General features: G+C 45.9%; 1 non-coding gene across 1 annotated transcript; it reads left to right on the top strand.

Moving 5' to 3' along the window:
- Positions 1–16,029: 16,029 nt before the first annotated feature.
- On the top strand, positions 16,030–16,169 carry LOC112319639 (small nucleolar RNA SNORA42/SNORA80 family). Its single transcript, XR_002976345.2, has one exon. It is a non-coding gene; the product is annotated as a small nucleolar RNA SNORA42/SNORA80 family (small nucleolar RNA).
- The last annotated feature ends 633 nt before the right edge of the window (positions 16,170–16,802 follow it).

A 16,802-nucleotide genomic window follows, 5' to 3' on the forward strand; every position in this document is an offset into this window, starting at 1 on the left:
CCCTGGCTGTCGTCCACGGCCGCCCTGCCGATGGAGCTGCTGTGCACGTCCCAGGAAACGGAGCTTGTCGGCAGGCCGCTTTACTCAGAACCTCCAGAAAGCCTCTCATTGCTGTCAAATGCTCACAGTGACATGTGGCTTTCAAGGATGTGGTTTTTCTTTTTAAAAAAAATTTTTATTGTTATTCAATTACAGTTGTGATTTTTCTTTTTAAAAAAAGAATTAGGAAAATAAACCAACCATATGGACATCCTTTCTTTATGCTCCAGCCACATTGGCGCCATTTGGATCCCTGAATGTGCCAGGTGCTCCTCACTTTTAAACCTACAGGACCCTGCATGGAACCCCCTTCCCTCCCTATTACTAGATGGAGCCCTATGTCTCTCTTAGGCCTCAGCCTACTGTCGCTTCCTTGGGGAAACCTGTGAGCTCCTAAACCAGGTCAGATCCTCCTGCTATACACCCTGGACTTAAGTCACTTGTTACACTTGCAATTCATAAATCATGTTATAAACTAACATTCTTTCTCTCTTGATGGTGGGCTGCAATTACCCCAATACTTAGCTGCAGTCCCGTCCCTGTCCTCGCTCCACCCCCCAACCACCCCCACCACGGAGGAATCAATGCAGGCTTAAATATGCAAGTCTCCTGGGTGGCTTAGAAGCCAGAGTCCCACGCCTACCACATCAGAGCAGAGGGCCCTGGAGTCATGCCCAGAGGCAGGGCTGGTGCCCTCAGTGGAGGGGATGAGCCCAGAGGGGGCCCCCAAGTCTGTCATGGTCACCGCTGTTTTTCCAGGACGTACCCAGTGCCAGGGTCCCAGAAGGTGCTCAGTAAACACTCCCCGTGATACTGAATGCACGCTGGAGGCCCGGCAGCCTGCGTCATGGGCTGCACAAGGTACTTCCAGGGGGCGTAGTTGGATGACCCGTGTCCTGTGTGTCAGAGCGCGCTGATATTCCCCAGTTGCCCTTGCCCTCCCGAGAATGGGTGACAGTGTACTTGGACACCCCACCGGGAGTATCAGTCAATACAAATTCTTCTGTTCAAATAAAACATCTTGATAAAGAAATCAAAATCATGTCAAGGGTTCATATTTTAAGAGCAACTTTTACACAGTTCAGCCGCGCGTCTCTTAGACACGTGCTCCGAGCTGGCCTAGCAACGGAGGTGGAAGTTGTTCTTCTCTTGTCTACAGAAAGGTCTGCCACCCTCCTGCCCTTGCCCCCTGCGTTTTACAAAGTTCAATACGGACCCTAAACCCCTCTTTTGGAAGAGGCAGGGGAGAGTCCGTCTTAATTCTATTTTTTTTTTCACAGCTAACCCTCAAGTGCTGGGTGGACAAACTGACCACCAGAGGGAGGGGGTGCAAGTGTCTCACTCAGGGTTCTAAGTTCCTTTCTCACGTGGATTCTGGGTTCATGTGAGGTTCTAGATTTACGTGTATTTCACTTTTTCCCTAACTATGAAAGTGATAAATATTCCATTTTGATAATTTAGAAAATACAGACATACAAAAAGGAGAAAATTTAAATCACCATAATGCCAACACCAAGAGATAACCACTATGAATATTTTGAGGTCATTTTCCCTCCGTGAAAATACATACTTATATTTTATAATAAAAGTATAAAAGCACACTTGGGGAGGGGGTAGTGAAAACCATTTTAATACAGCAAGTGTAGAGTAACCGGGTTATGGGACAGACAGCCCACACTGTCCACCGGCAGCACGGCCAGATGAGAACCTCTGGTAACGATGGGTGGGTGTGTTTGCGTTCCTGCGTGTGTCTGTAGGAAGGAAGTGCTCCAGGTAAAGGGGCATCCCTTCGCTTCTCTCTGCGGCTCCCTTCCCCGTTCTCCTCTTCGAAGGGTAACCGGTAGCAGGAACCCTGCCCAGGCCACAGCGGCGCGGTGCGTAGGCAGCACTGCCCCCTGCCCGTGCTTTCACTTTCTGCAGTTTCAGTTACCTGCGGTCTGAAAATACTAAGAAGAAAATTCCAGAAATAAGCAATTTATACATTTTAAATTGCACGCCCTTTTGATTATTGTGATGAAATCTCGCGCCATCTGCTCCTTCTCACCTGGGATGTGAATGCCCCCTTTGTCCAGCATCTTCACCATAGATGCCACCCCCGCCCCCGTCCTGGCACCTGGTGGTGACTTAGTACACACCTTGGTTATCAAAAAGACCACATTCACATAACTTTTTGTAGTGTATTGTTATAGTTTTTCTATTTTATTGTTCTTGCTGTTAAACTCTTTCTGTGCCTAATTTATCCACTAAACTTTATCATAGGCATGAATGTACAGAAAAAACAGCGTGTGCAGGGGTCAGTACTGTCTGCGTTTTCAGGCATCTACTGGGGATTTTGGAATGTGTCTCCGAGGATATGGAGGGACTATTATATGTACATGTATATATATGTGTATGTGTCTAGTGTATGTGTTTATATAACTCACATAAAAGGTAATTACTGTGCATAATGATCTGAAACCCATTACTTCCACTCTACAGTTTTTAGGTGTCTCCATGCTGATACAGGTAATGGTAACTGATTTATTTAAACAGCTGTGTGTACTCTGTTGTACGAATATGTCACTTTTATTTATTCCTCTATTGTTAAAATGTAAGTTGTAGCTAATATTTTACTGTTACAACCACTGCGGCAAGGAAACCCCAGTACAGGTTGCCCTGTGCATGTCCTCACGGGTTCTGGGGATGTGTGTTTAGAACCGGAACTGCTAGGGCGAAGGGTATAAATATTGCAAGGTGCCAAGCTGACTTCCAAAGTGCTTTTGCCAACGTGCACTCCCTCCAGCAGTTTATAAAAGCCCCCGCTTCCACATCTCCTCATCGCACTTGGTATCGTCGGTCATTCACGCTGGCCCACCTGATACGCTGGAATTGTATTTCCCTCTCTTTTCCATTGCTCTTCCCATGACTGCAGGTGAATTTGAGCCACTCGCTGTTTTATAACTGCTTTCTGCACTTAATGCATTTGAACACCTGCCCGTATACACACACATTCTCCCCTGTAATTTAAGGCATGCTGTTTAGTGTGGCTGCGCCACTGTTTATGTAACGAATGCCCTGACACTGGGACTGACACTCACATTTCCAAGGCTTGGCCATTATTAAGGGCACATGGGAGCTGTGGCCGCAGAGTGGTGAACATGGACTTTAGATTCAGACAAAGCCTGGCTTTCAGTCTGGGGCCACCACCTGCCACTGCGCAGCCCTGGGACAGCCCTCAGGGATGATGACTACACTGACCCTCCAGGACCTCGTGGTGCAGCAAGAGATCAGCCCCTGCAGCCAGCTACCCTTGGAATCCTGGTTCTGCCACTTCCCAGCTGTGCGGCCTTAGGGAAGTCCTTTAAGTTCTCTGCGCCTCCATCTCCTCGTGTGTAAAATTGGAGTTGATATAACAGGGCCTGCACGGAGGGTTGTTGGAGGAAGGGTACAAGGCAATGGATATATAGTCTGGTTGTAACAGTAAAATATTAGCTACAACTTAAATTTTAACGATAGAGGAGTAAATAAAATGTGACATATTCATACAACAGATTACACACAGCTGTTTAAATAAATCAGTTGCCGTTACCTGTATCAGCATGGAGACATCTAAAAACTATAGAGTGGAAGTAATAGGTTTCAGATCATTATGCACAGTAATTACCTTTTATGTGAATTATATAAACAGTCTGGCATATAATAACATGTGGCATTCATTATATGCCTACTATTCAAGTCTCATTGAAATAAAATAGAATGTTTGTACCAAAAAGGGTCTTCACAGTCCAGTCCGATTTGTCCACATGGAGAAAGTGAAGTTCAGAAGAATGGGTGACTGGCCCCAGTCACGCAGCCAGTCGCTGCCAGTACATCTGTGGAAACAGAACAAGAACAGCCATCTTTGGGGTTTTTCTGGCACTTTAAGCCATGTTGTGACAGGAAAAGCTGTAATTCCACAAATTTGTCACCCAGACGTCCAGTCCCTTCAGCACACTCGTTCCCTGGGGTCCAGCTGCCATTATTCCAAGTGGATGGCCTTGCAGCGTGTGCTGGCTCACAGCCACTCCCGATGCAGATTTTCTGCAGGCACGACCAGGTAGGTTCCAAGCCCTTGGTCACCAAACCTGGATGCCAGCGCGTGGGAGGTGCGAAGCCCTGTGTGTCCTGCTCACTGCTAGGAAACAGAGGAGAGCCTGGTCCCGACTGTGGCCACTAACAAATCATAAGCTCTAACTGTCTGTCAGAGAAGCCTCAGGGGCCCGAGGGTGGGCACAGCCACAATGTGCAGGTGGCTCAGCAGCATGTGACCTTCACGACCCCAAACATCCTGTTGCTGTTGCTCAGATCTGCTATCTCACCTGGAGCAGGCTGAGGCACACCTACCTTCCGTGCCGGCTCAGCCTGGGCCACACCTGACACCGGGCACGGGCACAGACGGTTGCGAGGCGGGTCCCCTGCAGAGCTCTGCCACCAGCCGGGAACACAGGCTTTTCTTCTATCCTGTACTTCCTCTGTTCTATTTCAGAGTAACTCCTGGGTTTCTGTCACTAAGATGGACAACCGGGATGTTTCCAAAAGGCAATAAATATAGTTTTCCTCTGAGAGTCAACCACTTGGGTACCCAGAAGATTCTCCAGACACAGGAATATGATCAATGGACTTTCTGGAGAGCCTTTCACCCTATGTCCGTATGGTAGGATATCGAGGAAAGCGTCCTGGAACATGTAGCTTAATCGCTGTCAGCCCTCCTCTTTGTGGTTTCGATAATGAGAGGTCCTGGAACTCACATTGCATAAATAGAAAAACGTGTCTCCTTTTCAAGACCCTTCTAGAAGAAAATGGAAAATATAGTCTACTTTGTTTTTAGATTCTATTACATATGTGTATATGTATGTGTAGGTTTATGTATGTAAGTATGTATATAAATTGTTTAATTATAAGTCTCTCATATCCCCTTCCTTCTTCACAGGTCTTTCTCTTTTGGAATTGAGATCAACTTTATAATTCAGAGTCGGTCACTAAAAATACATTAAAAAACCCAAAATGCTTAATATGTGCACTTCAAGTTTTCAAAACTTTTTAAGATAGTCCAGTTGAGAGCTTTGTCTGAGAGGAAAGAGGCAGCAGAGTTGGGGGAATTGAAGACTGAGGAAAGATGGGGCAAGTCGTGGTTGGGGAGACAGGCTGGCCCTGGTGAGGAGGGAGAGAGGGAACCAAGCGACACTTTGTCACATGGGGATAAGAAGCTAAGACAATTGCCTCAAAATTTTCCCTGTAGAGATTAAGGCAGAATCTTTGGGAGCAGTGAAAACCACTCTGCCCTATAGCTGGCGAGGGGAAAAAGAAGGAAGCTTCCATACTCATGTGAACAGGCGTCCTTCACCACCACAAAAGTTAGTACTAGAAATCTCACAACGGCAGTCCATGAACTGCTGGTGGGGGCGGAAATCAGTGCAACCACTCTGGAATAGTATTGGGCAGTGTGATAAATTACAATGGCCACAGCGCTCTGTCCCTGTCCCCGTGCAGAGGTGGGGTCTCATGCACCCCTCAGTGACTTGTGGGACCAGTGGCACATGGCAGAGGTGATGCCGCCTAACTTCCGAGGCTCATCATGGCCAGCCTCGCAGATCCTCCTTGGGTCTGGCTCTGGGGGAGCCGCCTGCCATGTAAGACATCCCGGCCCCCTCTGAGTGCCACACCAGAGAGGCCTCATTGAGGACCCTGACAGTTGCAGCCTTGCCTGGCCTTGCAGATGTCCCCGCTGAGGCACCAGATATGTGGGTGCTGTCATCTGGGACCCTCCAGACCACGTGGTGGCCAAACCTCAATGACCTGGTCAATGCCATAGGGAGAGATGAACCACCCTGCCAAGGCTACCTGAATTCATGGCCCAAGAAATAGATGCAACGTGGTGGTTGTTTCAAACCACTGAATTTGAAGTAACTTGGTAAGTGGCCATGGACCAGCAGAACAAGTGCCATCCACTGGAGCCGAGCACACTCGCATCCTAGAGCTGCCAGTCCCACTCCCGCGTAAACACCCAACTCGGTGTCTGCTTGTTTGCCCGAAAGAAGTATACAAGGAAGGTCGTGGCAGCTCCACACTCCCGACAGCCCCAAACTGGAAACCACTCCAAAAAGGCGGAGAACTATCCACCTGCTAGATGGGGCTGGATGGGACCAGAAGGGAGAGGAGAGAAGGGTGGTAGAGAAGCCTGGTGGGCAGTGTAGGACCTAATGAGGGGAGTTCCCAGGGAGATGGATGCATGGAGCTGAGGATGGCACCCACTGTCGCAGCTAAATACCCACTGGAAGGGGTGGCACCAGTGAGTGGCCACTCCCTCCAGCTCCTGTCTCCCCCTGCGAGCCGGGCCCCTCTGCCCCACCGCACTTGGTGCTAGCCATTGCAGGCGCACTGCTTGCCTGGCTTGTGCCTGATGGTAAGGGGGAAGCAGGGAGGGAGGGAGGGGAAAAGGAACAACCGTGTCTCTTGTGTGAGAAACAGGTATGTAAGCCCTGACTGGTGTGGCTCGGTCAGTTGGAGAGTCGTCCTGTACACCAAAAGGTGGCGGGTTTGGTCCCTGGTCAGGGCACATTCCTGGGTTGCAGGTTTGGTCCCAGTTGGGGTGCATAGGACAGGCAACCGATTGATGTTTCTCTCTCATGTTGATGTTTCTCTCCCTCTCTTCCTCCCTCCCTCCCCCCTCTCTAAAAGTAAATAAATAAAATCTTTATTAAAAAAAGAAACAGGTATGTAAACAAGCAATTGTAATACAGTGTGCTGGGTTCCAGGTTTGCACACTGCTTTTGTGTGAGTCACTCCATTTTACACACCTGTCCTCTGTTCCTCTAAAGAAGGAAATTCCTTGAGGGCAGGAACTGTGTGTTTATCGACTCCACAGCATACAGCACAGGGTATTGTGCATGGAAAATACTTCAAACCTATTAAAAAAAAAACTGAATAGCTGAGTTAAGCCAGAGCTCATTGGGTTTATGGAATCACCGGAGAGATGACTTTGACCTGACGTGAGCCCTCCTCTATCTGCAGTCAGATTACAAGTGATATGCTTGGGGCTGAGGATAGGAGTGTTTATGAGATACTACCTGCATCCAAGAACAAATGTCACTTCCCTAGTGTCCCAAGACTGGGCCATCACGATAAGCTCCAGGCATGAGGGTCCTGTCTAAAGATGCAGCGTCATAAAATGGGGGCCAGAAACCAGCTCTGGTCAAGGCGGACAAGCCCACTCTCCAGGTACAAGGAACACCGGGAGGTGCAGGGTATCTCACCAGACTTGCTCGAGTCCTCCAGGGGGCAGGCTCCCGCACCCCAGGGAGCCACGTCACACAGCAGAGCTGGGAAGCCTTTCAGTCTCCTTCCACAGTGAAGGCAGGTAAACTTCTCTGATCCGTGTCCCACCGACCAGCTGCAGTTTAGAAACTGTGTGTGGTTTAGAAAGTGTGTCTGTCTACACACCACACACACACACGCATGCACACACACGGTTCATAGAGTGCCAGTTGTGCACTAACTTCATTGACTTTTTAAAAAAATTAATCCTCACCTGAAGACATGTTTGCATTGATTTTTAGAGAGAGACGAAGGGAGGGAGAAGGAGGGAAACAGAGAGAGGGGGGGAGAGAGAGAGAGAGAGAGAGAGAGAGAGATTGATTGTTTGGCTGCCCCCATACACACTTCAACTGGGGATCAAACCTGAAAACTAGGTATGTGCCCTGACCAGGAATTGAACCTGCAACCTTTCAGTGCATGTAACGATGCTCCAACCAAATGAGCCATGTGGCTTCATTCACTTTTTAATTAAATATATTTTATCAGCCAATTAGAACTAATATTGTGTGGGTGTGGGTGGGGAGTGGATGTCATGGAACTCAAAAGGCTCAGCAACATTGCTCTAGTGTATGGTGGGCCAAGAGGCTGAGGTATATTAAATGGGCTTTTTGTTGTAAGCTAAGGCACTATGGTGGGGGTGTGGGTAGGGGGACTGGTAGCTAGAAAATTAATATGAATAATGTCTCACATCCCTCCTTTTGCATGGAGAGTAGAATTTAATACATTTTATCTCCTCAGTTAAGTTTACCTGAAGTCCTTAGCCAATTCCCCCAGCCTTGGTATACAGCTGAGAGTCTGGATTGACAGGCAGACTGTTTCGTTGCATTTTCCACTTTCCAAACAAGAGTGATGTTTTAAGTGTGACAGAGTGTACCAGGGAGAATGAGTAATTCTGCAAAAGTCCACCAGAGGGAGCCAAATGACTGCTTTAGAACTGTTCACTGCAGCTTTGGGTTTTTTCTTTGGGAGGCTGCCTGATAATAGCCCTTGAGCTCCCCTCTGCGTCGATTTTCCCTCCTCTGCTCCTCCCCACAAGACTTCTTTTTTTTTTTTAAATTCAGAAGTCGTCATAGCACCAGAAATGCATATTCTGTATTTTCTTACTTAACAACCTACAGACTTTAAACAAATACTGCTGTAGCATCAATGTGAAGATTCTCCACTCTCTTAATAGAGAATAGAATCATTTTTAAAAAATCTTGTCTTAGGAAAAAAATAACATTTTGGATGCATAATGAGGAATAAATCCAGTCAAGCATATTGGTGGGCTGAGGGGTGGGCTGGGGGGTGGGAGGATCCTTTTAATTGTAAATAATTTACCCAAAAGTGAATTATCTTCTTATACTGCCATATGGATTAGCTCTACATTACGAATCACCTAGACGAACACATGTTTCCTGCTTCTCTCTAGCTTCAGAGCTACGAGACTGTCCCAGGACAGCAGCGTTCTCCTGCTGGCATTGGCTGTGGCCGGGCATTCTGCAGGCCAGGAGAGCTGGGAGAAGGTGTGCTTGAATTTCAGCCAAGCTCTTAATACCCTCCCTTGCCTTTTCAACCCACAGCCGGGGCCAGTGGGTCCTTCTTCTGAGTTCCCGCCCATTTTGTTTGTATTATATTATAGCTCCAATTCCATTATGTAATTTTTAAATCTGATTTCCTTATTAAACTGTCAGCTCCTTGAAGAAAAGATTTTGTCTTCATTTTCTACATAGCCCCAGAACCCAGCGAAATGCATACTAAGAGTTACTCAGTGTTTATGAAATAAATAATAGCTTTATAAAAAAGGTGCACAATAAGAAGAACGAAGAGCATGCATTTACCATCAGCCTCATCTAAGCAGCAGTAGGGGTGTCGCACCTGCAGCCTATGGGCCTCATATAGCCCAAGATGGCTATGAATGTGGCCCAACACAAAATCATAAATTCCTTTAAAATATGAGATTATTTTGTTCATTAGTGTTTGCGCATTTAATGTAAGGCCCAAGACAACTCTTCTTTTTCCAGTGTGTCTCAGAGACACCAAAAGTTGGACACCCCTGCAAAATGGTATTAACACTTAATCTTCAGAAATGCCCAATAAAATCAGTAATAGGTAAGACCGTTATCTACATTTTCAAGGTGGGAAAACCGAGGGGATTGAGGAGGAGGACTAAGCGGCATTCCCAGGGTCCTGTGTTGGGTAGACTGAGACCTGGGTTTAAGCCCTAGGGCAGTGATGTGAGGGCCGGCACGCTCAGCCGTGGGTCCATAAAGCTGCACGCTCAGGAATTAGAGGGAACGGCTTCACAGACCTGCACCTGCTCATGACTGTGCTAAGGATGCCAGCTGCTTCACACCTGAGAAAACCATGGCTGGAGTAACATATAGCTCACCTCGGGTCTTAGGTATGTCAAGAGGCTAAGCTATGGTAACAAGACATCCCCAACCCCAAATACAGTGGCTTAAAGGTAAGAAGACCATTTATTTCTGACTCATATAATATTCTGGTGTGAATGTTCTGAGCCCGTGAGCTGCTCTGCTCCATGGAGCCATCCAGGGACCTGGACTCTTCTATTCTGGGCCCTGCCATTCCCAAGAGCGTTGTCCTCTTTGTGGTTGGGGCTGGACCATGCTATGTCCGGGTGACAACCAGAAGGAAACTAGAAGCAAGCATGTGGGAGGCATACTTGCATCTTTAAAAATTTTTTAAAAACATGTTTATTGCTTTTAGAGAGAGAGGAAAGAGAGAGAGAGAGAGAAACATTGATGTGAGAAACATTGATTGGTTGCCTCCCATACACGCCCTGACTGGGAATCGAACCCCCAACATTTGGGTGTACAGATGACACTCCCCAGATAAACCACCATGGTCAGGGCCAGTGTGCCTTTGCAGAGAACCTGGTCACACAGCCACATGTAATTCCTGGGAAATCGGTTCTCACTGGGTGGCTGTGCACACAGTCACACGTCCTTTGCCAGGAAAAAAGCAAAAGGAGATTTTGGTGGAAGGTGAGCTGTCTCCACCACACTTTGTACTGAAGCCTCTGCCAGCCAACACTCTATTAATCACTTCCCTAATGACAGGAACTAGTTACCTGCTCATTAAATTAGGGAATGTGAAAACAACCCAAATGTCAATCAACTGACGTGATATAGCTGTATAACAGAATACTATTTGGGGAAGAAAAAGACTAAAGTACTAATACCTCTAATATGAATGAGCCTTGAAAACAATGAGCTAAGTGAAAGAAACCAGTCACATAAGACCACATACTTCACGATTCTAACTATACAGGATGTCCAGAATAGACAAGTCCATAGAAGCAGAAAGCAGACTAGTGGTTGCCCAGAGCTGGGCTGACGGCTGATGGGTGTGGGGTTGCTTTGGGAGATAATGAAAGTGGCCTAAAATTGATTATGGTGATGGGTATAGTGTACAGTGAGCATACCAAATATACCAAAAGCCATTGAATTGCACATTTTAAATAAGTGACTGTATATGGAATGTTAATTAACCCTCAATGAAACTATTAAAAATCACAAGCAGCCAGAACAAAGGACTCACACTAACAGGATGGAATGTGTCAGAGCTCCAGGTAACATCCAGCTTGTTAGACTTTGAAGACCTGCTGCCCGAGTGCAGGATGGGGGCAGCGCGGCTTGACGGAATGCCAGGGGAGGGGTATGGATTTCAGCACCTCCTAAGTTCATTACGAACAAACAGCAGGACAGGGCTGCCAGACCTGTGAAATATGCCGAGCGAAGGTTGTCCTCTCCTAGTGGAACTCCCCGGGATTGCCATGAGCGTTCAGGGGCTCTGGAAAACAGAGCCAACTAAACAATGCTCACAGCTCTAAACTCACTCTTGGGAAAATAAACAGGAAGAATGGAAATCTTAAAGGCAGTTATTGCTAAGGCTTCCATGTCAGAGGAGTCTTCTGGCCTCAGGTGGCCAGACTCACTGGTGTGACTCACGTCCCTGCTGGGGCCCCCACCAGGGTCTGAGTGAGGGGGTGCTGCCCAGAATGGAGCGCAAAATCCCCTCAGTGGAGGGCTGTTGGTGGTGGCGGGTGGCGGTCAGCCTCCCAGCCCTGTTGCCGTCTCCCTGTGGACACCAGTGAAAAAAGAAGTGGGGTAGTTGGGAATCAAATGGGTTTGAAAAGAAGAAAATCAAAATCATAGCAGGTGAGATATTTTAAAAATGTCTCCCAATTATGCTTCTTATCAGTAAGCCAGTCTTACTTCCTAAAATGTCAGCTGTACTTTCTTCACTGGCCCTCCGCCCCTCACCAGAACTGATGTGCGCACAGAATGGGAAGTCTGAGTTGCCGGAAGGACTGGTTGTCGTTGCTCTGACTAGGTCATGAGTTTGCCTTAGAGCTCCCAGACGGAAAGAAAACAGAATTGCTTAAATAATTCTCATTTTCAGGAAGGAGAAAACATACTATGTTTTCAAAATGTAGAAGATTTACCGATACAACAGCTCATCAAATTTGCCGACATAAATCTTTGTTCCAGAGGGTAAAATCTAGGTAGTGTAAAATCGTTTTTTCATAAAGCAGAAAAGGCATTGTATTTCATATTTATGGGCATTGCTCAGAGGTAGCTGATCTTTTTATCATTTCTACCCCACATATGTCAGAGATGAGTTTAAACAGCTTAACCTCTGCTGTAACTCAGCCGCACACACAAACCCAGCCCCCAGCACTTGTTGACGTACCTCTTACATCGCAGCACTAGGGTGAATGAGAGAAACAAGAGAATGAAAAGGGTATTTGTCTTCTAGAAACTTCACTGGAAGCTAATGATACAGGAAATCATGTGAAATTTGAAGCAGTAGAAACTTGGATACTAGGGTGGGTGGCAGGCAGGCTCCTTAGCTTGTTGTGTGGGCGCTCCAGAGGGAGAGGTCAGCGAGAACCAGTGGTAAATAAAGAAGATCAGCATGAAGGTCTGGAAACACACTTCCCAGAGCGCTGACCAGCCTCTTCCATGAAGAGGGCAGGGGGCTGGCACCCAGCAAGAAAGGCTGGTCCTGTGCCAACGAGGCAGGGAGCAGAAGCGCCATGCCACAGGCCTCATTACTGGACAGTCGCCCCCCACAGCAGATGTGACCCCATCCAAACAAGGGAGTTTGGGGACAAAGGAGACCTAAATCCTTTGGTTAGCCCCAATCCCCGCCCCTCTCAGCATGGCATCGTGGGCAAGTCTACCATGCACTCCTGGGAACTGGGATTTTTAATCTGCACAATTACAAATGTAACAACTTCTGGTCTCCATTAGCCAGGGTGGCAGGGAGAAGGCATAGACAGCCATACGTGGTGGCATTACTAGCAAAAGCTGAGAAAGTACAACCCAAAAGCAACCTCCTTCAGAATGACAGGCATTCATGAGAAAAGACCTGGATGTGCCCAGCTCTTCCTGGACTTCCCTGCTTGGGCATGACTGTGGGATTGTAATGGCCAAGGGCACGGGTCGTGTGTCTCTTTTCTTCATCTCCATATTCATGTAATTATAATCATATCTACTTTGCAAAGATTAAGATGATGCATAGAAAGTGTTTACACCTGATATCTGGCACATAAAAATTTCTTTGTTGATTTTTAGTATGTTTAGTCTTTTCATCTGGTATTTCTAGTCTCTCCACCCTCCTGGCAACATTGAGAATATATGTCTTTCAAAATGCAAGGGAAGAAGGGATGAACTGTACCACTAGCGAATCAGTGTATTAGCAGTAAGTCAGTAGGTGGCCTGAACATACCTGGAAAGTTGACACATCCTTCAATAAACCCAAGGATGTCAATTCCAGGATTACAATGCAGGCACATCATTTACAAGGCCTGCTCACCCTCCAGTGCACTGTGCCTCACCACGAGGAAGCAGGAGGGGGCCGTTTCAAACTTCCCCACTCAGCCTCCCACACTTTCCCACTTCCACCCAGGGCCTCCTCCCTTTGCAGCCCCATACCACAACTATGGACCACTTGTTACAAAGGGTCTGTGGGAGGCCGAATATTGGCCCTCTGAATATGCCTGCACCTTAAAATCTGGAGCATGTGACCGTGCTAGGTTCTGTGGCAAAGGGGAATTAAGGTTGCTGATGGAATGAGGGTTGTTAATCTGATTTTAAGAAAGATTATCCTGGATGATATTGGTGATCCATAAGATCACAACGTTCTTATAAATAGAAGCAGGAGGCAGAAGAAGATGGAAGGAGGTGTCACTAAGGAAAAAAGGCAGAGAGATGTAGTACTGCTGGCTTTGAGGATGGAGGAAGAGGCCATACGCCAAGACATGTGGGCATCCTCCAGAAGATGGAAAAGCAAGGAAGCAGATTCTCCCTAGAGCCTCCAGAAAGGGAGGAGCCCTGCTGACACCTCGGTTTTAGTCCAGGGGACCCGTACCTGTCTTTCAATCTCCAGACTGTGAGACAATAAATTGGTATTATTTTAGGCATCAAGTCTGTGGTCATTTGCTATGGCAGCTGCAGAAAACGAATACAGGATCTTTCTGTTCATAATCTGGTGACTTCATTCTGCCCCTCAAGACGTATCTCTCACAGAGGTAGCACACATGATGTTTCATGTACCCTGATGGAACAGGCTAAGCCCCTGTGCCCTGCAAACATGGGTACAAGTCATCATCACACATGAAACCCTCAATAACAGCCTGCACTCGGAAGGTGAAGTAACCAAGGAGGGAGTGGAGCGGGCAGTTGTGGGAATGTTCAGCAGTTCTCCAGAGCACGCATACTCTGCCTCATAAGCCCTTCTGTGCTTCCCAACCTCGTAGTCACCACGGACCCGTGGCCCCAAGGCTTAAGAGATTATGCATGTGTTCATTTTTTTTTTTAGCCAATTTCCTTATTTTTGTTCATCAGAGCTTGTGATTTGCCTGAAGTAGCCAGAGCTCTTATAACGAGTTCATAGAATTCCAGGCAAAAACAAAGCCAGGAAGCTTTAGCAGTCCCTCTCAGTCCAGTCTTCAGCAAATGCTTGACTTCTCTAAGTTTTTATTTAATTTTCAAAATACTTGGTGAAGCCCCATTACCACCTGTATGGCTTCGTAAAGGCCCTGGATTGAGAAACACTAAAAATTATTTCATTTGTATGATCATTTTGATCCAGAACTTTATTCCTCGGTACCTAATTCCTTTCACCTAAGTGTTATTTCTGGGTGCCTTTCAGCTCTGCGAGTGGCGCACTTTTCTCACTGTATCAGGAGATTCACTTCAAGGTTATCTTGGAGTCTGGTCTGTTCAGCAATGGTGACGTCCATTGTAAGCCTTGGAGACCCCGTAATCTGATACAGAAATTTGCCCCAGCCTGTCCCTGGGAAGGAAGGGCTAAAAACAAATTCCCTGGAATCTCTTTCCATGCACCATAGGCTTCCACTCCAAAAAGGGTTAAAGTACATGCCTCCTGCTCCCAGGAGTGTATACTGTTAGAAACAATATGGAAGAAAGTTTGGTATTATCAACTGAGGTTTAAGAAATACATATCTTATGACCCAGAAATTCCACTTCTAGGTTTATACTCAAAGAAATGTCTTCACAGGTACACTAAGAGACCCGTACGAGACTGCTCAATACAGCATTATTCATAACAGCCCAAAAGGGAAATACTATGACTGAATGTTTTAAAGTGGTGTGTTCATACACTATAATGAATGAATGTTGCTACATGCGACAGCATGGATATGCCTCATATTTATAGTGTTGAATAAGAGAAAGCAGACACAAAGGGATGTTCTGATTCCATTTGCATAATATTCCAAAAGCATATGAAATCATAGGGTTTAAGGATTCAGACTTAGGAGACAACATTCTAAAGAAAAGGAAGGAAAGAGTTACCACAGAAGTTGAAGAGTCATTACTCCTGGGGACAGGAAAAGGAAGGTGGGGGGAGGTGCGCGTGAGAGGGACTGCTGGGCCTTGGCCATGCTCCGTTTCTGCACAGCGGTGGTGCAAATCCCTGCATTGTGTGTTGACACATTTTTCTGTCTGTGTGCTGTAGTTCATACTTTCTAAAAGAAAGTTTGAAATTTTTATTCTTAACTATTTCCCTAAAAACAAATTTCTTATATTTGAAGTGTTTTTATTTTTGATTTTCCATTATAATACATATTCACAAGCCTAAGAGAACATTGGGAGAAAATCAGAAAAGTGGGGAAAAACATCATCCCTAAGTTTTTCTCCCAAAGACAAACACTGGTAACATTTTGATATATTTCCTTTTAATCTTTTTCTATGACTAGCTTTGACATTTTTACTTTTGATTGTAGATGACCATATGCATTCAAATCTATATTTTAGTATTTTTCACTTAACATTATACTGTAAACATTTTCAAAGTAATTACACTCTGCATGATTATTTTAATGACCACTTATTTCACTTAATGATGCATCATTAAATGACACACCAACTTGGAAAGCATTTACCTTGTTTCCTCTTTTTTTATTTATAAATAGTGTTATGGCAGAACTTTGAGTTCAGCTTTTTACATATTTCAAAATATTTCCTTAGAATTCATCCCTAGAAATGGAGTATCTAGAACCCAAAATAGTACCTTTCTAAGGCTCTTTATACCAAGCATGTCCCTTTTCTAGAGTTAGAGTTCAAGGAGCTTCACAAGTCTGAACAGGTTCATCTTAGGTCATGTAGAATAGCTCCTCCCAGAGCATGGTATTGGACTTATGGCAGGCCCTTTTCTGTGGCCCTTGTCTCAGAGTGGACCCATGCAAGAATAGATTGCAGCCTCAAACCGCCACTGAGCCTCCTTACCTGTGAGCTGTGAGCACTGAAGGAGGTTGTACAGTGTGGAAAAAAGAAAAAGAGTAGCTCCTCCCAGAATAGGGTCAATTGGTCTACTGCTGTCCCCAGACTGCTACTCCAGTTCAATGACGCCCCTCAAATTGAGTTCATGTCTCTTTCTCTACCTTCCCATGGAATTGCATAGCTTGAGTATACTTAGGTCACTTAATAAGATTCCTTAAAGGAGCAGAGCTATATGCTCAACAGTAAGTCTCTAAATGCTTAATGCAGCAATTCTGACAAAGGTTTAGAGTCCTCATTAGAAAAAGAGAATATTAATGCCTATTTTGAAAAAATATATGTGACTTTACACAATATAATGCATAAAAAGTATAGTGTCTGTCACATAAAACCTTGTCTACAGACATGTGGGCCCTTCTCTCCTTTCCTCTTGGGACTCATCTTTCCCCCAGTGGTGACAAGATCAAGGAAGGAAGTGAAGGAGGAGGTAAATACTCAGGGAACAAAGGAGTGCTACAGAAGCCATGGCTTCCAAAATGTATTTTATGAGGCAGCTACATTTATAGGATATAATTAGAGAGGCATTTATCCCAAATCTTGCATTCACCTGGATTGCCACTACGCCTGGGAATCTTACTGTTTGAGTCATTCTTGAAAGCTAAAGAATTGTCACCAGAA

The sequence above is a fragment of the Desmodus rotundus genome, chromosome 4, assembly GCF_022682495.2.
Source record: "Desmodus rotundus isolate HL8 chromosome 4, HLdesRot8A.1, whole genome shotgun sequence".
Taxonomy (NCBI): Eukaryota; Metazoa; Chordata; class Mammalia; order Chiroptera; family Phyllostomidae; genus Desmodus; species Desmodus rotundus.